The 22,516-nt window shown below is 39.2% G+C and overlaps 1 long non-coding RNA gene and 1 other non-coding gene across 2 annotated transcripts; both read left to right on the forward strand.

The window, feature by feature from the left end:
* Positions 1–13,125: 13,125 nt before the first annotated feature.
* LOC144241401 (uncharacterized) lies at positions 13,126–14,672 on the forward strand. Its single transcript, XR_013338061.1, has 2 exons — positions 13,126–13,343; positions 14,463–14,672. It is a non-coding gene; the product is annotated as an uncharacterized LOC144241401 (long non-coding RNA).
* Positions 14,673–20,534: 5,862 nt separating this feature from the next.
* On the forward strand, positions 20,535–20,641 carry LOC144241612 (U6 spliceosomal RNA). The gene has a single exon (XR_013338126.1). It is a non-coding gene; the product is annotated as a U6 spliceosomal RNA (small nuclear RNA).
* The last annotated feature ends 1,875 nt before the right edge of the window (positions 20,642–22,516 follow it).

Consider the following 22,516-nt stretch of genomic DNA (forward strand, 5'->3'; position numbering starts at 1 on the left):
GCATCTTGTAACATGTAGGTTACCTTCCCGCCAGATTAATAGGTACTTAAAAATCAAGACTTTTAATTTTAAGATATCAGACATAAAGAACTAAAAAAAAAATCAACTTATGTGCCAAAATTCTCTTCCACTGAAATCAGTTGTGTGCTACTGTTTAATAATCATCTCTGGGATCAGAGCATCTGAGTTTTTAGCATTCACCAATTTCCATGATGTAAACATTTTTATCATGCTTAATTTCATTCCACCAGCTTAACACTCCTGAACATAAGAGTTGGAAAGAGACATTCAGAGTCCACGTCTGCAAGCATCTTAAGCTGCTCCTGAACACCACTGGGCGAAGTCACAGATTTAAAAAAGGCAGATATGAAAATGCGACCTAGACTGACATCAGGCAAAAATATTCATAAAGGCAATAAGTGTGCAAAGATCATCATCTCATGAATTAATGAATCTAAGTTAGGCTGACTGAAACTGTAAAACTTGAGAAAATACAAATCACAGAATTGATTTTAAAAGAAAAACACTTCTTTATCTAAGCGTCCGTCCACACTCCTTTCTTTCTATAACCCTACTTGGAAGTTCATATCCTCTAAGGAATTCTGAAAATAGGCAGTGTATTCATTTTATCATCTTCTTGGAATTGACAATTTCAAAATGCCACATTCTAGTGGGGCAAACCTCACACATTAGATTCATGAGGGGCATTTCCATAAAGCATCAATTCCTTGATCCCACCCAGGACCAACTAAATTAGAAAGCTTAGGGTTAAGCTTGGCACTGATAGTTTTAAAAAGTTCCCCAAGTGTCTCTTTTGTCACCACGGTTGAAAACAATTTCTCTATATATTTATTTCTCTACATTTCCATTGATAATGCCCTGAAGGGTGGTTATACTCCAGCTCAGTACATTATTACCTCTGGCTGGACTGTATATATAATTCACTTTTCCCCCTTCTATTTAATCCTTCTCCCATCTCTATAGCATCAATAAAAAGCACTTTCAGTTTTGGATGGACCAAAAATATGTTGAATCACATATTCTGTTGGGCTCACACTTATTCTTATTTTCACATTTTTTTGGTTTCAAACCAAGCTCAGAAATTTTTGAGATGGATCACCTTCGACAGAAGCATGTGCTAGTTAATCATGATTTTCAATTATTCCAGGACACACGCAGAACAAATAGCCTTTTTTTTTTTTTAATTTCTAGGAGAGAGAGAGAGACAGCGTGAGCAGGGGAGGGTCAGAGAGAGAGGGAGTCACAGACTGAAACAGGCTCCAGGCTCTGAGCTGACAGTCAGCACAGAGCCCGACGCGGGGCTCGACCCCACGAACCGCGAGATCATGACCTAAGCGAAAGTCGGACGCTTAACCGACTAAGCCACCCAGGCACCCACAAACAGCCTTTTTGCTTAGAAGTGGAAACTGATTATAAATCTGATTTACCTAATGGTTAATACATAGGATTTATCTACATATATGCTGGTATGAATGTTAGTATGCAAAGCTAAGAAAGGAATAAATGTTCCTGCCATTAAAAAATGTAAAAATGTACTAAAAATATGAGTGAGGTTTTAGTTTTTTTCCTGGAAGGACAAACTATATGATGTTATACCATAATTTTCTATGATTAATTTGCTTTCATAATTACTTTGAGAAAAAAAAATCAAACTGTTCAATAATGAACCTGGCCTATTTTCCACATGCAGAGTCATCATCTTTAGTGGCTGCATTGAGTGAATTTTAGAATCTTGAAAAGACACACTATCTATGAATCCTGGAAAGACACACCTCATGTGTAGAAGTCTCTGCCACCCCCAGGCATGGCAACAGAGCCAAGAACAGCAAGAACACAACAAACAGCAGCTTTAGCTCTTCGCATGTGTGGTACCATTTAGGCGAATGCCCAGGATATCATATCATTTGTCCAAAGGGTACAGCTGCACCAGCTGGCAGACTGTTAAGAGTGGCAAAAACACAGAAGGCAGAAACTGGCATCAAGCCTCACCTCCCCCTACACTCCCTCTCTTTGGGCAGCACTACTCTGGGCAATGTTCACAGACAGAGACAGCTCCGGCCAGCATTTGGGCAAAACATGTAATATAATTCAGTCAGAGAGCGGGTGTCTTCACTTGATGCTGTCAGGGGTAGGTCTCCTGTGTAAGTATATCCGAAATGAAGGGTATTTGTTCCCTACAGCTACACTCCAAGCTACCCCCAAACTCAGAGGTTTCAAACAGCAATCATTTATTATTATTTACATGTATGTGGGCAGATTGAGGTTCAGATGATCTAGGTTGGGTTTGGTGAGAAGGCTTTGTTACTCACTGCAGTTCTGTGGATTGACCGAGGCAGCTCTGGCCTATGTGTATTCATTCTGGGGCCCAGGCTGCAGGGGCACGAGCAAACTGGGGGGAAACTCTTATCCCAGAAATGGGAGAAGTGCAAGGGTACAAAAGGAAATACAGGGCTTTCAATGCATATACTAAGAATTGGCAAATTGTCACTTTTGCTCATATATTATTGACCAAAACAAGTCATATGACCAAGTTCAAATTCAAACAGTGAAGAACCATGCTTTGCCCATGAAGAGACCATGGCAAAGGCAGAAATGTAGGATGGAATAAAGAGTTAAGTCCAATGGATATACCTGTCAGTTTTTCTGGAAAAGAATACATGATCATGATGGTGATGATGATGATGATAGCACCTATATTTTATTATGCACTTTCAATGGCCCAGGAACTGTTCCAAATTCTTTGTCATTTGGTCTCTGTCTCTGTTTTTATAAAAGCTCATTAAATCCTCACAATAATCCTACAATATGAGTATTACTATATTCTCATTTTACAGACAAGGTAACATTGGTAGGGAAAGGTTTTATAAGCAAACACTGGGCAATTATTAATTTAAGAAAACAATGGGCACTCATTTTCTTAAACTATTGTATAGGCATATTATATGGATTATGGATGGTACCTTTAGGATTTCCCACCTTGATATTATCTGTCTTGGGAGTAGATATAGATGGTCTGGACCATCATGCCGTGATTATATAGGAACCGGGGCAAGAACATGTGTTCATCAATGGGGTTTACTTATAGAATATGCATGCAATTATAGGCCAATGACTCAAAATAAACCAGCAAACACCCTTGGCTCAAAAGCTGAAATCCTGCCATTTGCAACAAAATGGATGGAACTGGAGGGTATTATGCTAAGTGAAGTACGTCAGTCAGAGAAAGGCAGGTATCATATGTTTTCACTAATATATGGAACTTGAAAAACTTAACAGAAGACCATTGGGGAAGGGAAGGGAGAAAAATAGTTATAAAAAGAGAGGGAGGGAGGCAAATCATAAGAGATTCTTAAATACAGGGAACAAACGAAGGGTTGATGGGGGAAGGGGGCAGGGGAAAGGGGAAAATGGCTGATGGGCACTGAGGAGGGCACTTGTTGGGATGAGCACTAGGTGTTGTATGTAAGCGATGAATCATAGGAATCTACTCCCGAAGCCAAGAGCACACTATACATACTGTATGTTAGCCAACTTGATAATAAATTATATTTAAAAAATTAAAAAGACATAGTAGGATGAAACTCTGATGAATTCAATATGCTTTCTCTCTTCTTTCTATTGCTTTTAGGTTTGAAGTTTATCAAAATCCGTATATTGAGGGACCTCTGGGAGTTGATGCCACTAATCCTTTGCCCATTTATATCTCAGAGAATAATAGTAAAGATTAATTCTGCAGAAAGGGGAGAAGCAGAGATATTATTATTCCTCCAACAGAGGTGGGTGGTATGGAGACTGGAACAGACAGAGACACGGTGTTTCACAGCAGCTTCTGGGAAATATCCTGCAAACTGACCCCCTCAGTGCTGCCAGCTGCAATGGGATGGTTGCTTATGATTCTAGCAGCTTCCTGGGTTACCCCAAGGTCACAGAGGCTTACTCTGGCCATCAGTCCCCCCGGGCAATTTTTTTCAGTGCTTAATTCCCTATGTTAAATCTTCTGGTTGATGCAACAAGCTGACTACTCTAGTTGATTAAACCTGTCTGAGGTGATGAGCATTGAATGCTTATAAACATAGATAACTGTAAATAACGATGGTAAATTTTTTGAAAACAGAATGACTATGTCCAAAATATATTCTCAGAAGTTAAAAATCTAAAAACAAGGAACAATATGTTAATAACAATTTGGATTCTAAAGTACCATAAACAAACACAAGGATACTTGCTAGGCAGAGGATTTGTGAAGTAACAGAAGAAAGAGTACACTTCATCTTGCAAACACGAGAGAAGGTTATTCCTGAATTTATGTTCCAAATACACGTTAAAGAATGTTTTTGAAAAACAGGAATCATTGGGACGCCTGGGTGGCTCAGTCGGTGAAGCATATGACTTCGGCTCAGGTCATGATCTCACGGTTCGTGGGTTCAAGCCCTGCATTGGGCTCTGTGCTGACAGCTAGCTCAGAGCCTGGAGCCTGTTTCAGACTCTGTGTCTCCCTCTCTCTCTGACCCTCCCCTGTTCATGCTGTCTCTCTCTCAGAAATAAATTTTTAAAAACATTAAAAAATTAATAAAAAAAGAAAAACAGGAATCATTAATAGAATTAAAAACTACATGTGCCAATCTCAAATTACTTAATGGCATTCTGCCGAACATCACATATTTGGAAAACAAAACTCATTCATTTTTTTCTCCCATTTATTTAGCAATTTTTTTTCATAACAATCTATGATTGCCAGGCAGTATTTAGATGCTGGAAGAAACAGCAGAAAACTAAGCAGACAAATCCTAGCCCTCCAGGAACTTAGTTTTACTGTTGAGATATAGACAATAAAGATTTTGAATAAATACAATATATGGTACTTAAAAAGAACATAGTTACTACCAAAAATAAAGTGCATAAGGAATTCTGAGGTGTAAGCTTGCAATTTTGTATTTGTTTAATTTAACTTATTTCAAGTTTTTATTTAAATTCCAGGTAGTTAACATATAGCATAACACTAGTTTCAGGTGTACAACATAGTGATTCCACAATTCCATACATCACCCCATGCTCATCATGACAAGTGCCCTCCATAATCTCCATCACTTATTTTAAGCTTGCAATTTTAAACAAGGTGGTCAAGGTAGGCCCACTTGAGAAAGTGATATCTGAGTCAAGACTTAAAGTAGCAAGGAACAAGCCATGCAGATAATGGATATGAGAATTTTCCAGTCACTGGAAACTATTTTTGCAAAGAACCTGAGGCAGGAATATGCCTGATATATTCAGGGAAGAACAAAGTCAGTATTACTTTAGGTACATGGTTTCTCTGAAATAAAAACAGAAAAGAAAGAGGAAATAAGTGCTTTAAGAGTTAAATGGAGCAGGTAGCTAAATAATAGAAGATCCAGGTATTTACAGTTATTTGAATTTTTTATATTTTATTAATTTAGTTAGCTCATTAACCAGATAGGTAGGTAGCTAATGTTAATATATGCAAATAGTACATTTTCAATAGTACAGTGGAGTGCATTGAGAAGTAAGCTTCTGCCCTGCCCTTACCCACAGCTCCCCACCCCAGAAGAAACAATGTTACCAGGTCATCTATGTATCTTTCCAGAGACATTTAATGACTTTTTCTACTAGGCGCCCCCAAGTGAGGTAGTTTGGAAAAGCAGAATGTACTTTAGAGACTTGGACAAAGTTTGCTTTCATAGATGCACCTTCACTTTGTACTATAATTACAGGCCTCCAGTGAGGAGGGCAACCCAAGTCATGCCCATCCCAGATGGGTGGGGTGGGGCCTATCTTGTGAAGTCCCAAGTCACCTCATGAAGAAGCTACCTGTGTGTGGCCATGATTTGTTTTGAGAACTATTTCTGTTCCCACACCAGAGGAAGATTCCATGACTGTCACTTCTTGTGTCATTTTCTCCCAAGGATAAGGAGTGATTTGACTTAGCACTTGGAAACAGGTGTATTGAGGTGGAATGAAAAAACTGTAAGCAAAAAAAAAAAAAAGTAAAATAAAATAATAATAAAGTAAAAAACTAGATGGAAATTTTCTGTGTTTCATCAAAGGATATGGAAAGGTGACAATAGGTTCTTTGTTTGATAAAAGTTAGAAGGTGCAGGGCAATCCAAGATTTTCCTCTGAGTGCAGCCAAATTATGTGTAATGTATACTTCAGGCTTTCAGACATTTCCCCTGCAGGTAAACAAACTGGAATCCATAAAACTCTCTGTAGTGTGTCTCTGATATTACAGCTGGTCCACTATTTTATCATGGGCCTCACAGTCTGATTCTGTTCAGTGAGATGTCTTGTGTAATTTTCTAAAAGTATTAAGGTAAGTGTCATGTGATCATAGTTTCTGCTGTTCTAATCTTAGTAGGACAAAGAAAAAGGTGCTTTATTCTTCAGAAAGATTCTTATGATCCTAGCCTTGCCAATAATGGCAACAAACCAACTCTTTATAATTACTAGTACATGAGGTTTCTCAATCCAGGTAATCCCAGGAAGATGCTAAACAATCACCACCACTACCACCATCATCATCTCCAAAAGGTGAGGGTAAGAATACTACCAAGTGAATACCAAGTGAATTTAACTTCAGGCGTTTTTGTAAAATCTGTGGCAACATGTCTCAAACTTGTAAAAGCCACTAGAATGTGAGCTCCATGAGATAATGCCTATTTCCATAATAGGAAATAATACAGCTATACCTAGCCCTCATGGCATCGTTAATTTTATGTGCCAACTTGGCTAGGCCATGTTACCCAGATATTTGGTCAAACATCATTGTAGATGTTTCTGTGAAATGATTTTATTTTTTTATTACTTAAAACTTTTTTTCAATGTTTACCTTTGAGAGAGAGAGGCAGAGTGCAAGAGGGGGAGGGGCAGAGAGAGAAGGAGACACAGAATCCAAAGCAGGCTCCAGGCTCTGAGCTGTTGGCACAGAGCCCAATGCAGGGCTCGAACTCACAACTTGAGATCATGACCTGAGCCGAAGTCAGAAGCTAAACCGATTGAGTCACCCGGCCGCCCAACTGTGAAACTATTTTAAAAATGAGATTAACATTTAGATCAGAAGACTTTGGGAAAGCAAATCACCCTGCATAATGTGTGTGGGCCTTGTCCAAACAATAGATTGGAATTAAAAGAGTCTGAACTGCCCAATCTAAGAATTCTGCTAGAAAGACTCCCTTCAGACTCAAACTGTAACTCTTCCCTGTGGCTCCAGCCTTGAGGTCTATCCTGCAGATTTTGGACTTACCAAGCTTCCCTATCACCTGAGCCAATTCCTTAAACTAAATCTCCCTCTTTTTATAAATGTAACTAACAAGATGTATACACATCTAGGTAGTTTTGTTTCTCTAAAGACCGCTGACTAGGGGCACCTGGGTGGCTTAGTCGGTTAAGCGTCCGACTTTCGCTTAGGTCATGATCTCGCGGTTCGTGGGGTCGAGCCCCGCGTCGGGCTCTGTGCTGACTGCCAGCTCAGAGCCTGGAGCCTGTTTCAGTCTGTGACTCCCTCTCTCTCTGACCCTCCCTTGCTCACGCTGTCTCTATCTCTCTCCTAGAAATAAATAAAACATTAAAAAAAATTAAAAAAAAAAGACCCCTGATTAATACAATTTAGGAGGTACAGAGTAGTTGCAAATAGCATTTGTTGAATGAATAAACGAATGAATGAATGAAGTACTAATTCATGAGAAATGTATGTATGTTTCTCCGGTGGATATGTTTTGCATGTGTTCAAATTTTGATTTCAACATAATCATTAAAACTCTTATTGCACTAAGCTAAAACATGGAAAGAGCCTAAGTGTCCATCAACGGATGAGTGGATCAAGACACTGTGGTTTACTCACGCCAGTCAGAGTGGCTGAAATGAGCAAGTCAAAGGACACTAGATGCTGGCGAGGATGTGAAGAAATGGGCACCCTCCTACACTGTTGGTGGGAATGTCAACTGGTGCAGCCTCTCTGAAAAACAGTGTGGAGATTCCTTAAAAAAATTAACAGTAGAACTCCCCTTGACCCAGCAATAGCACAGCTAGGAATTTACCCAAGGGATACAGGAGGGCCGATACATAGGGGCACATGGGCCTCAATGTTCACTGCAGCACTCCCAACAATAGCCAAAACATGGAAAGAACCTAAGTGTCNCACTGGGTCTTATGTGGAAACTAATTTGACAATAAACTATTTGTAAAAATAAAAAAACTCTTATTGCACTAACTCCATAATTTAGAAGTAAAACTGTTACTACTCTTGCTACTTTTTTCCTGATAACCTAAATAGGTGGTATGCAGCTTTCTCTACTGGTAAAGGAGAGGAGTGATAGCTTTATTTGAATTACAACACTCTGTTCTTGACCCCACTCCACAGTGAAATTGCCAGAGTTTAACTAATCTCCAAAATCCAATCTCTAGAAAGATTTTGTTCCCTCGAAATATCACTTTCTGGAAAATAATGGTTGTGTATCACTAGATTTTCTCTAATTTGCTGGATACAGCCAGTTATAGCAGCCAAATGATTGTTTTCCATCAAGTGAACATCAGAAATATAATGCAGAGCTCATAGTTTATCTGTGTCTTCCAAAGTCAACTTCAACTCACACTCACACACACACACACACACACACACACACACAGTGCCGATGTACTAAAATGTATTTTGTTGCTTTATCTGAAAAGAACAGCAATGAAAGCAAGACAACAATGGTCTCTTTACTAGGCTGAGCTGAGACTTATTTTCTAACATGTCATCTCTGGAATTAAAATATATCTTTGACTTGTAGTATGTTTCCAGTCTTCTTATTCCAACTTGTCTATTCTTAACTTAAAAAATGACCTAAATTCCCATTTCTTTTACATTCTATGCCTTGCTTGCCTCCCCTGACCCATGAAAACCATCATAAAATTTGACTTCTGAACTATTTGTTTTGCAAAGTTTGTACCTACTCTGCTGCACATACGTTATTCTAAAAGGGCCTCTGTATCTAGCAAACCCTCATGTAATGATATATTCACTTCACACTCAGTCTGAACAGTCAAATCAATTAACAGCAGTGAGAAAGAAAGAAACAGATATATTAACAATGCTTGAAACATGAGTAATGTAAACACAGCCTCCTGAACCAGGTGAAGAGAAAACTGTGATTGAGTCATGCTCTATTTGGCACCTTCAAATCTTAATCTATCTTAATCTTCCACTGCTATTGTCCAATTTGGGCTTCCTTTCCTGGCATAATTAATCTAGACCATGTATGTTTACTATCAAAATATAACCCTCTGTGGATATAGCCCTTGGATCCCATGCTGACATCCAAGATAAAAAAACTAATGTACTCATGGGTACGAATGGGTTAATACTTTGGTAATGCCAGATGCCACCCCCATCACAGTGTTTCGGAGATTATATCTTCATCTGAAACAGTGCAATCCCTTAGTTGGAATTTTAGTTTCTGATTGATCTACAGAAAAAAAAAATTTGGGATGAAAATGGCTTTTTGGAACTCCCTAAATTAAACCAACTGGGAAGGTGCTTACTCAGACTTCATGGGAAGTTTACCAAAATTATGATTTTGTTCTAAGCCCAACAAGAACCTAAAAAGACCAAAACAGGAAAGAAGAGAGATATTATAATGTTAATATCAGCTTTAGGGGAGAATTTTATCATTTAATATAATTATTTTATTTCCTGTGTATTAAAAATGCTGGCTCCTTAAGTCATCCATTAGGAAATGCATCTGTAAGCCATGGCTTCTGATCTAGAACGGGATTGAGAAAGCCCTTCAAATACAGCCTCCATGCAGAAAAACCAAAGGAATAATTCAACTGGAATTCAATGAGAAGTTGATGGGTTTTTGGAGTGATGGTGAGGTTCAGAACCAAACGGGCAAGAAAGAATTCTTGAAGATGTCTTTGTTGCAAAAATGCAATTTTATTAAAATGCAGGGACAGGACCTGTGGGCAGAAAGAGCTATACTGGGATCGTGAAGAGTAACTGATTATATACCTTCAGGTTTGGAGGGAGTTAAAGACAGTGTAAATCTGTATGGGATTTTGGAAGCAAGGTCTCCAGGCCCTTGAGGGGCTAGCTGCTGTTAAGAAAATGCCATTTTTTACTGTTTAGTAAAACCTCAGTCACGAGACCCTTCAGATGTGTATCAGGGGCCATATGCCTGGAGTATAATTGCCAACATATACTTGGGGGTTAAAGATAAAGGAGTTTTACAAATGAATTTTAAGTGTATAAGGAGACTCACAGGATCCTGGGGGGTCACGATAATGTTAAGCCAAGATTCCCCTCTGCCCCTAGCAAAGTGTCGATAGTTGATGCAGTTGAGCTCCTAGTGAAGGTCAATCTGCCTGTTTCAAGGACTTGCCAATGGGCTGTAGGCAGTAAGAGAATTTAATTTTTCATTTGTCTTTGTACCCACATCACCATGGCAAGCACTTAAATCCCTTACATCTTGATGAGGGTGATATTAGGGCTCCAGGAAAGAGAGTCTATAGGTTATTGGAGATGAGGCTATTGATAAGATTGTCCTTTTCCTTGTTCTTAGGCAACCAGGAAGGCCTGAGGAATATCACATATATCCCTCCTGGGAGGTGGGGGTGGGGTGGGGGGGTATGATTGTGCTAGCTTGGCCTTCAGCTGCCTTATGTTCCCTCATCAAAATGAATAGATTATCCGGGGCTCCTGGGTGGCTTAGTCGGTTAAGCGTCCGACTTTCGCTTAGGTCATGATCTCGCGGTTCGTGGGGTCGAGCCCCGCGTCGGGCTCTGTGCTGACTGCCAGCTCAGAGCCTGGAGCCTGTTTCAGTCTGTGACTCCCTCTCTCTCTGACCCTCCCCTGCTCACGCTGTCTCTCACTCTCTCTCTCCTAGAAATAAATAAAACATTAAAAAAATTTTAAAAAAATAAAATAAACATTAAGAAAAATATTTAAAAAAATGAATAGATTATCCTCCAAGATAAAGTCAGGCAAAAATTCTACTACTGAACCACCAAAGCAAGCAGTTCTCCAAGATGGAGGAAGGAAGGGAGGAAGGAAGGAAGGGAGGAAGGAAGGAAGAGGGGGAGGGGGGAGGAAGGAATTCACATCTTAGAAATTAAAGCTATTGGATATGTTCTAAATTCAGTCAGCATTATCCATTTAAAGAATTATAAACCAAGAGAGAGATAAAACCAGGTTCAGCTTTGCATTTGTAGAAATGAAATAGAACTTTTTCTAAGAGAAGTTAATAAACTCAAGATTAGATATTTTTAAAAAAGTCCTTAGTTGGAAAGATGAAATATATGAAACAGATTTGTTTGGGGAGTTGCTGTGTAAAGCCTCTGATGTTGGGCTAAGTAAAGGAAAATGTTGTTGGATCTTGAGTTTAATTTTTTAATTTTTTTTTTGAGTGAGTAGAAATGAACTCATCTAAATAGCATTTCCTCTTTTGTACTTTGCCTAAACTTTTCTTCTAAATTGTAATATTTAGCCATGCCAATTCCCAGAGATTCTCATATTTCTGTCTCAGTGCTGCTCATGAAGTAAACAAAATTCCTACAAACTGGAGCTACAGCTTAAATAGATTTATACTATTAGTAAAACTATAGTACAGTAAAGCACACAGCACAGGGAGCAAAGGGAGTCTGCCCTGTAGGCTCTTCTAGCTGACAATGACCTCTCTGTGCCTAGGTTTTCTCCTCACTGAAACAAGAGATGTAATAACTCCTCACTTATCTTCCAACCAGCAGAATTTGTCTTTGTTATGTAAAAGTAGCCTGATCATGAATAACAATCTCAACAGCAGAGAGAAATGCACAGAGTCACTTTTCAACCACTTGGAGACTCTTGTGTTTTGAAAAAAAAGCTTGGAAATCATATAAATTTGTCCCCCATCTCCAGTCAGCACTGGATCATAACCATTCACATAGGCTCTTCCTGGCTAAGCTTAAATATTTGCCTCAAGAGGTGAACTTTGCAACTTCTTCTGTAACCTTGAGACCAGAAATTCTTCCTTGCTTCTGGTCTGACCTGCCTGGCTGGATTTTCAGCTTATTGTCATGTGTTCTGTCCTTAGTAGGGAGGGAACACAATTGGACTGACCATTTAAGTGCTATCTATTATTAATCTGAGCCATGGAAAATTCGTTTGTACTAGAGTTTCTGTGGTCTTACATTGCATACCAGTGAAATGATAGAACCTGATCCCCCGATGGAATGTTCTCTTGCTGGTCTAAAATGACTGGATGATAAAGCCTAACAAGGCTGGCAGGAATACTGAGCAGTTCTTGATAGGGGACACAGGGAAGGACATTGTTTCTCCAGCTGACTTGTCTCCTAGCAGCTTAATGCACAAGCAGTTCTTGACACCATGCTCTCCAAAAACCCAAATTTGTAAATATTAAATAAATTAAATGATATAAATTCTTCTAAAATGAACTATGGACTCAGGAAATTGTGTTTTTAGAAGATGGCAAAATGTCTAGTAGTCCCCAGGGCTTAAAAGAGGAAGAACTGATGAAAGGGAACATAATGATATTGTGCTGTCCCACCTCCAGCCTGCCAAAAGCTGAACTCTTACAATGACCATTTTGTAGACAAGGCTGACATAACAGAATAGGAACCCTACCAGAAATGGATGCACCAAGAAATAGGCAATGTTGACAATATAAGCTGTTTTAAGAAGGAACAGCACAAGATGTCGAAAAGATGAAAGCTGTTTTACCCTTTGCTGACCCTCAAAAAGTAATCAGAAAGAGCTCCCTTGTTCAGTTTCCCCCTCCTGTGAGTTGTGTGGCCATCCTGTGGGAAGCCTGGAGGAGGTAACAGTGGTATCCCCTGAGGATGGGCTTTCCCAGCCTCTTCCAGAGCAGCCCAGGTCTGTGAATCAGTGCCGGGGGTGGGCCTGGGAGAGCTTTCCTTTCCCCACGGAGGCCATGATTAAGAAGGCATCTGTCTGTCAGCAGAGGCTTTCGGCTGTATTTCCAGCCCAGCTTCCTCCCGACTGACTCATCCAGTGATGCCACAACCTAATGTTTATGACCTAACAGTTGATCACCATGGAAGTAGCACAAACCTTAGCCTGTTGAGAAGCAAAACCAGCGTTGAGATGCTGGACAGTTTAGGAAAAGAAGAAAGAAGACCCTTATTCATGGAGACCGCATGTTAGGACTGAACACCCTATTCCTCATGTGGGTACTTCCACCAGTTGCTAAAACTGACACTTGGATGCCTTCGTGCCTATTGGAGGACCCAAATAAGGATTCTGGGTGACCAAGTACAAACAAATGCCACGGCGTTTAGAAATGAAGAGCAAGAAGCAGAAGGGAAAATGTGTATGTAGCAATTTAATGAGGTTTGGATTACAAATCCTGTTTCCTTACCTTTTTGCCAGCATGTGGCAATGGTTTTAAAAGAGAAAGAAAAAGTGCTGGATGCCAGGGACAGACTAAGATCCGCCAAAACTCAACCTTACAGACAATCCTGTTGGATTGTCAATCTTCACAATCTTCACAAACTGGGAGAGTCAGGATCAATTTTTCTGGTTATTTCATGCCCCCCCCCCCCACACACACACACAAATAAAAGCCAAAATGAAAAAGGAAAGCCAATGGCACAACATAGCTGCTTTTTAGTAAAGATCATGGCATCAAACGCTGGGAGTGGCAGGGGGTCTTGACACAGACGTGGTAACCAGATGGGGCAATGGTGTGGTCAAGGTGAAGTGAGTCTGCCTTCCTGGCCTGCCCTTCCCAGACTAATAATCAAAAAGAGCTGTCCTTCTTCAGCCCCAAACAGGCCTGTACGAACAGTGTCTCCCAGTAGTGCTTGTGGCTTACAAGTAATGTGAGAGTCTTTTTATAACTGTTGAGGTTTAATTTAAAAGGAAGCTCAGAATCAGCGGTGAAGGGAGGGGAATGTTGTGAACTACAGGCCATCTGAAATGGGGAAAATCATAAATACCAGAGTGTCTGATTATTTGAGCGTCTCTTGAAGTCACATAATGAACCTTCTTCATGTTCTGCTTTTCTGGACTTGGCTCTCCCTCTGACAAATTTGCAGGCATCAGGGTCTGTCTGGAATTCATTCCAACTTGGAGGGATATTTTTTCCCTTGACATTTTGCAGCTGAGACAGCCCCGAGCAGGAAGCTGAGGAGCGTAACATTACCAAATATGTCCTTTCTCCTGCCCTTATATTTTATTTCCACAGGAAAAGAAGGCAGATGAGGGCCAGTGAGAGCTGGCCAATGAGAAGGCGGCCACAGTGGTGGCCTCTACTGGCAGAGGGGGGATGGATCCGAAGCCATTTTTCACAAAAAAAGAGAAGCTATTCTAGGTACCACCAGTTGAAATGTGTGCTACGCTGGAGGAAGAAGTCTGACAGTTTCTTACAAATTGCCCCGCTATTTCAGGGGGATTTTTTTTTATCACCATGTTGGTTTCATTTTCCCAGGTAGGCATTCGAGAAGAAAGCAGGCAGTGTGATATACTGCCTACATGGCTGCGCCTTTGGCAAGATCACTTCACCTCCAGATTCTTTCTTCATAAAATGAACATTTGGATGTAATGATTTCCCAGATCTCTCCAGGTTCCCAAGACTAACGTCTGCAAGCTAGTTTGATCCCATGTCTCAATCACTAAAATAAAGTTGACTATCTACGCAGTTACACGTGTCAGTGTGTGTGTGTAGCTATATGTACTGCTTTATAACTATATTATAAACTTAAAAAATATATAAAAATAAAAATACAAATTAAAAAGGAGATCAACTATGTAAATTCTAATATTTCCTACCCAAACCTCAGCTCTTAAACATTCCCTAGGATCTCTTTGGAGGTCACTGCTCTAAGCCACATTTCAGCTCTGCTTTCCTTTATTGGTTTAACACATTAAACTACCATTTCCATGGGGGCTAAAAAAGAACATAAGTCCGTAAAGTGGCTGCAGATTGCATACCTTTTGCCTGCATATTAAATACGTGAGAAAGTTTTTTTTTAAGCATATAATCTTTTTTGGTTAATCTTGTCAAACTACTCTAAAAAGAAAATAGTTACAGAGAAATTTCTTTACTGAGAAGAATAGCAATGTAAACTTGCTATAAATGGCAACTGACAAATCTTGAGTCAAGGAAATATTCAGGAGCAGTAGAAATTGGGGTAATCTGGAGCATGTATGTCTTGTTCAAAATTAGAGGCTGCTTTTCAGCTCTAAGTGGGCTTTTGTTATATAGGAATGGAGCCCTACTTCTGCCAAATCTGATTTTTCAAAAGAATTGGGAGACCCAGATTTTAATGTGAAATGAAGTTATTTTCTCAAATTTGTTCAAAAATTTCAGAGCCAAGCATATGATAATGATGAGCCATCCTCAGCTAATGGTCAGGCCCTGGGTGATCTCTGATCTAATACTCAGCTGTTTTAGCTCTGTAATTTTTTGTGATACTATTGGCACTGTACTCAGACATCCAAGTTCTGGGCAGGGTGGTTATGGACGTGTAAGAGAGAAAAACATGAAATGTCATTTCGTTAAGATCATAATGTTTTTCTGTCACCAGCTTTTCAAAAGGGGTCGCTTCTTGTAAGCTCTCAAGGCTTCCCAACAGATCAGTGATCTACGTTGTTTAGTCACAAAAATAAGGAAAATATTGCATTGCTTTTGATGTATCTGTCACTTTTGCATATGGAAATATAATAGAAAAAAAGTATTATCTTCAATTTTGATGTTTTGTTAGATCAGAGATGGGCAAACGTTTTCATAGATATATTTCAGTAAATATTTAGGCTCTGTGGGTCATATGGTTTCTGTTGCAACTACTCAATTCTGTGTGGCTGAGCCTCGCTGGGTTCCAATAAAGCTTTATTTACACTAACAGACTGTGGGCCAGGTTTTGCCAGTGGGCTGCAGTTTGTCAGCTCCTGTATTAAATCATTAGCTCTTCTAGGGTGTAACCTGTGTCTGATTCAACTCTGTGTCTTCAGTCCAGAGGAGGCACTCCATGAATATTTGCTAAAATAAATTGAAGGGTGTGGAACTTAGCAGTTTATGTCAATAATAATTAGCTTTCTATCTATTTGGGAGATAGAAAACCCACAGTAGAGTTTATGCATGGTGTTCATCATGAGGCTTACATCGGCATATGAATTCCCTCAGAGAATTTGTGATTTGTCCAAATGTTCTGAATAAGGGAAGGAGGTACTCAACCAGGCTGAGGAAGCAACCTAAGTGACTGCTTAAACCCCACACAGACTGAAGACCAAAGAGCAAGAGTAATAAGAAGACCCTCAGAATTGCATAGATAGGCTTCTTCCAAATCTTTCCTTTTACCAACTTAAATGACCAAATACTAATCATCTATTGTGCCCTTACACTACAGGACAGTGATATGCAGAATTTTGGTCAAGGGCGTATACTAAAAGTTTCCCCAAAACAATTCACACTCTTTTCTCCCCATTTCTAAATTGTTTTTACAACTTGAGGTATAACTGGCATATAACATTAGTCTCAGTTATACAACTTAATGATTTGATATCTGTATATATTATAAAATAATCACCACAATAAGCCTGGTTAACATCAATCACTATCAGTTTTTATATACAGTTACAATTTCTTTTTCTTGTAATGAGAACCTTTAAGAGCTACTCTCTTTGAAACTTTCAAATAGGCAATATGGGATTATTCATTAGAGTTGTCGTGCTGTATATTATATTTTTAATGACTTATTTATTTTATAACTGGAAGTTTGTGCCTTTTGACCCCCTTTACCCATTTCTTCCATTCCCCAACCCCTACCTCTAGCAACCACCAATCTGTGCTCTGTATTTATGAGCTCAGTTTTTTGGGGGTTTTTTAGATTCTACATATAAGTGAGATCAGAGAATATTTGTCCCTCTTTTATTTCACTTAGCATAATGCCTCAAGGTTCATCCATATTGTTACAAACATCAAGACTTCCTTCTTTTTGGTGTCTCTCATTCTATTANATATATATATATATATATATATATATATATATATTTCCTTTATCTCATCGTTTTTTTATCCATTCATCCATAGATAAACACTTAGACTATTTCCACATCTTGGTTCATTATTATTCTTACTATGAGTAATTCACTGAGATACCTATCTTTTCTTTGTTTATACTTGATTAATTTTTTAGTGTTGGTCACAACTTTCTAAATGGATTTTATCACTCAATGGGTATGGTATTTGTTTTGACACTCGTAGAGCAGACTCGGTTTTCACTCTACAGGAATTTACACTCTAACTGGAGAGGTAAGAAATGTATATATCAACATCTAGGGAACAGTATAACAGGAGATAAGTTACAGCATCTGTGACACTTGGGGCTCTTTTCTGGTGGTAGCTCAAGTTCTAGAAACCAGAGAGAAGTGGTGGTACTGGGCTAGGCTGAAGCTTACACATGGAAAATGTATCTGAAACGAGGAGTGGGGAGAAATGAGGGAATTGGGATAAGAAATAAGTCTTCCAAATAAAAGTATTTAGGAAAAGAAATAAGTCTTCCAAATAAAAATGCAGCCCAGGGCAGATTCTTTTCTCCTGACTCCATTCCCAGGATGAATGAGGAGAGCCTGAATTAATATTTAGCAGGGATTTGTTTACTTCAACAATATGTGAGAGGATTAAAGAAGAATGAGAGGTCCACATGATTCATTTCCAAAAACCAGATGGAGTATGAAAGGCAATGCTCTGAGAAGAGTATGATTTTTCCAAGTGAAGATAACTCTTTGGAGTAAGGAAAAGACAAAATATGAAGACTGGGGAGATCAGTCTAGACACACAGAAAAAAAAAATGATAAAGTATTTTTTATTGGCTACTAAGATTTTTAAGTTAGAGAGATAGAGAAGTACAGTTTCCTTTGGTTGGGAGCCCCTCTTTTGTCAAATCTGTGGTTGTTTTGGGTAGATAATGAGGAAAAGAACCAGGCTGAGGACTATGGGTAGTCAAATGGTCAAGCAGATTCATTAACTTTGACAGTCACTTTTAAGTTAGGAATAAAAACACACAGGGCACCTGGGTGGCTCAGTCAGTTAAGCGACTGACCATTGATTTTGGCTCACGTCATGATCTGGCAGTTCATAGGTTCGAGCATCATCGTGCTGATGGGGTGGAGTTTGTTTGGGATTCTCTATCTCTCCTCTCTCTCTGCCCTTCTGCTCTCTCTCTCTCTCTCTCTCAAAATAAATAAAATTAAAACGTATTCATTACAAGAGTGAAGAGGCAAGGACTGGAAGGGAAGGAATTGGCAGAAGGGCCCAATAATAATATTTAATTTTATATCAGATATATAAAGCAATTATGTAGACTTTAATATTTAATTTTATATCAAATATATAAAGCAATTATGTAGACTTTCATCAATATGAGGAAACTAGAAAGCAAGGGACCCTTGTAGAAGAGTTTGAATGTGAGAACCAAGCCAAGTTGAAAAAAGAATTAAATAGAAATGCAGACAAAATAGTTTGGCACAGATACATTTATCTGCCCAAGAAAGACAAATATATTTGAGAATCAGAAAACAAAAGACTGTATAGTATAGTTTAATAGAAAAGGAGACAAGACATAGAGAAAATAGAGGCTTAGGCTAAATCTGGAAGAGGAGGAAATAATGGAAATAGACGCTGACTTTCATTTTTATGTATGATTTTAATTTTATAACAAGAGAAAAAAATCATAACAGTAACATAACAAATACTTAAAGGTCTCATTTTCACTTTGACAATTCTACAGTGAGGTTTCTACAGTGCGGTTTTCCAGTCGAAAGGGCTTTATGAAATATATAAACAAAAGAAATATGAAGACAATAATGAAGTAGAACAGATGTTCTATTACACAGACTATGACATCCTGGAAATCAGTAGTCTGGTTTACAAGATACTTAAAGGAGGGTGTCTATAATTATCTCCCAATGATGTAAACTGCCTAATTTTCTTCAAAATATAATTAATTTTAAGCCACTTTTTAAAAGTGTTGGATGTTATAAATACATCTTATGCTAAGTTTATCAGAAACCAGCCTTCATTTACTTGACTGACAGAATACACTTCACACAACACATGTAGGAAACACCAGATATATATTTAAAGCCAAATATTATGCTCTCTCTTAAAGGTTTTCATTTTCCAAGTGGTTTTATCCCACATTTCCAAAGCATGTTAAGAATAAATCAAATCTTTAGCAGTGATATCTCAAAGTTATGGTCTCAAGGGCAGGGCTTATTGAGTTTGGTTTCTTAAAAGAGCTACTCAAGATTCCTTAACTTTCCTTCAGAAGAAAAGGCCTAAAGCTTTATCCTACAGCTAGTTAAGAAATAACAAGAAACAAAATCAAGCAGCAGGACCATATAGTTCTGGGTTTCTGAGAAAAGGAGAAGGTAGGGGCTCCCATCCTGGAACTTGGAAGCTCAGGACCCTTGTTAGTGGGGACACATCTTGGAGGATGACTCATTTAAAGATTAGTAAAATAAAAGGGAGTAGCAGGAAGCACAGACTATCCATCTGAGCTGTGGGGCTCTTCCTTCAGGGTGGGGTCCCATCTTTGTCATTTGCGCTTGAGGACAATCCACTATCTTCTCTCTACTCTGGGCACCTAATAGATGGCTTTAACTTTCTATTACAGAAGAAACATTTCAGGGGCGCCTGAGTGGTTCAGTTGGTTGAGCATCCGACTTCATCTCAGGTCATGATCTCACGGTTTGTGGGTTTGGGCCCCGCATCAGGCTCTGTGCTGACAGCTCAGGGCCTGGAGCCTGGTTAGGATTCTGTGTCTCCCTCTCTCTGCCTCTCCCCTACTTGTGCGCTCGTTCTCTCTCTCTCAAAAATAAATAAACATAAAAAAATTAGAAAAAATTTTCCTGGGTACTACATCGGCTCCCAATGTAGATTTAACATATTTTGTTACACATCTCTTCTCTCTCCTTATTGTCATTTATTTACAGATGTAAATTCATTATGAACATATATATTACATATGTTTGTGTATGGTGTGTGTATACAAGCAAACAGACTAATTTGACACCCTATTTTAGTATCCCCACACACAATTCATAAACAATATTTCTGAAGTCCCACTAAGTGAGGAGGGCAGTTATTATAAAGTGTTGTGGACAGCAAGTAGTGACCTTTGAAAAGTGAAGACTTCCCTAAATGTTTCTCTGCACAAGACCAGAATTTATTCTGCATGTGTTCTGTACCAGAACGCATGGCATGAAAATCTCAGTGACAAAACTTTGTAAAATGCAGAACATAAAAATGACTGATTTTCTTCAGGAAAAGAAAACCCTCTTTAGAAAGGAAACTACATCACCAGAACCAAAGGCATGTAATAATATTTTCTGAGTGTATAGTAAGATAGTTTCAGGCTAAGACGACATCACTTCCTTTTCTTGTTGAAATGTCTCTAGTAGTAAAGCCAGATCACCTAACCCTGGTCAAGTGCTGGGTCAAGTGTGGTCAGACAGACCCAGGAGCAAGGCTGCAGGACTCAAGTTCAGTTAAATAGGAGTGCTTGCTTAAGCAGCACACATACTAAAATTGGAACGGTACAGAGAAGATTAGTATGGCCTGTGCACAAGGATGTCACACAAATTTATGAAACGTCCCATGGTTTTATTCATGTTTTTTGCACATTAAAAAATCCATTTATACCAATTGGTAAGCTACTTAATGCCTATAAGGCCACAAAAAAAGTAAAATTGGAGGCCAACATACCCTTAGGAGGGTATGCCCTAATATTTTAGTTATAAATCAAGCTAACACCCTGTAAAAAATATGTTTTGTTCCCTTACTTTGACATATGCAACCGTCATAATGACAAAATTGAAAATGTGTACAAATAATTTGCTGGAAGTCAGCAAATTATTAAAGACAAGCAGCTTAATTTTTACACATCTCACTGTTCACATCTCAGTGTTCTATTGATGGTCTGATGATATTTGGATGACTAATGTAATGGGTATAGAAATTTAATATCAGTAGAATAGTAATATCAATCTTTTAATCTTGCAAAATGTTCCATAGACACCACATGCATGTGTTGCTATGAATACCACACTAGTCTGGGAATATCTCAGGAACCAGGATTCAGAACACAAGAAAGGGCAAGAACAATGATTGCTCTTCACTACTGGAACAGCACACTTGGTTATGTAAGAACGAATATGCATTTATAGTATATGCCAGGAGGGATTTGATAAATCAATCAATATATATTCTTGTTCTTAAGGGTTTCTGCTGTTCCAATCCTACCAAAGTGGTATCTCTCTTCAACAGCAACAGAGACCCAGATACAGTCACTTTTTCTAGGACACAGGGCACAAGACAGGCACGAACATTTCCCTGGAGCCTCAACAACGTTGGTCACAGCATGAATGTCTACGGTTACGGTTTGTACTGTGTCAGTACTGAGTCCTCCATCCATAGTAAGGGCACCCATGTTTCCTTACAAAATTCCTTTACCATGTGTTTGTGATGTGCAGGGCTTGAAGTGCAGGGCCAAGGGCAGGAACACTTTCACTTGCATATGAAGGCAGTGCTGGATTCAGGTTATTTCCCAAGCTCTTTCATAGATGTGCAGAATCTAAACAGGCTTAAGGCATGAACAAGCTTCCACAGAAAGCTGTTATTATGGGGTTCTGTGGTAGACTAGAATCTGGCAATTGTATGTACCATATTGTATTATCAAGGTGGCCATCGCCATGTAGGAATATAGTTGTAATTTCACTTCTAGCAAAAGGGCTTCAGTAATATTTTTTTCTCATGAACATCGTCAAGTCGATTCCAGGGGAAATCAGGTTTTCTCCAGTGTCTTGTTTTGTTTTCTTATGAGAATTCCTGATCCAACTAAACTTGACAACTCCCTTGATCTTGAGTCTGTTTTCTCTACATCCTTTCACCCAAAAAAACCTTCTGTCACCACTGGTTTAGCTCCAGTTTAATTACAAGCATTTCAATTTCTGATCCATCAAAAGTCTGGTCTTCCCATGGGGCGCCTGGGTGGCTTAGTCGGTAAAGCGTCCGACTTTCTCCTAGGTCATGATCTCGTGGTTCGTGGGGTCGAGCCCCGCGTCGGGCTCTGTGCTGACTGCCAGCTCAGAGCCTGGAGCCTGTTTCAGTCTGTGACTCCCTCTCTCTCTGACCCTCCCCTGCTCACGCTGTCTCTCTCTCTCTCTCCTAGAAATAAATAAAACATTAAAACAAAAAAGAGTCTGGTCTTCCCTAAGTATGCATTTCCCACTCCAGTCTCATAACACTTTACAAGCTCTGAACAATGGCTTTCTGTTCCTTCCTGCTAGGTTTCCAGAAACCGGCTTTAGAGTGCTGCCATGTGTTTATCTTTCTTTACACTCCAACAAGCACCCCTCCGTGACTCACACACAGAGAAAGCCAAAAGCCCTGAATGGTTGTTTATTCTCACCAGCTGGATAACCCTGCACGTGGCTCTCAGCATGGACAAGGATTAGAGACACTGGAGAGGTGTGTCACAT

The sequence above is a fragment of the Crocuta crocuta genome, unplaced genomic scaffold, assembly GCF_008692635.1.
Source record: "Crocuta crocuta isolate KB4526 unplaced genomic scaffold, BGI_CrCroc_1.0 scaffold25, whole genome shotgun sequence".
NCBI lineage: Eukaryota > Metazoa > Chordata > Mammalia > Carnivora > Hyaenidae > Crocuta > Crocuta crocuta.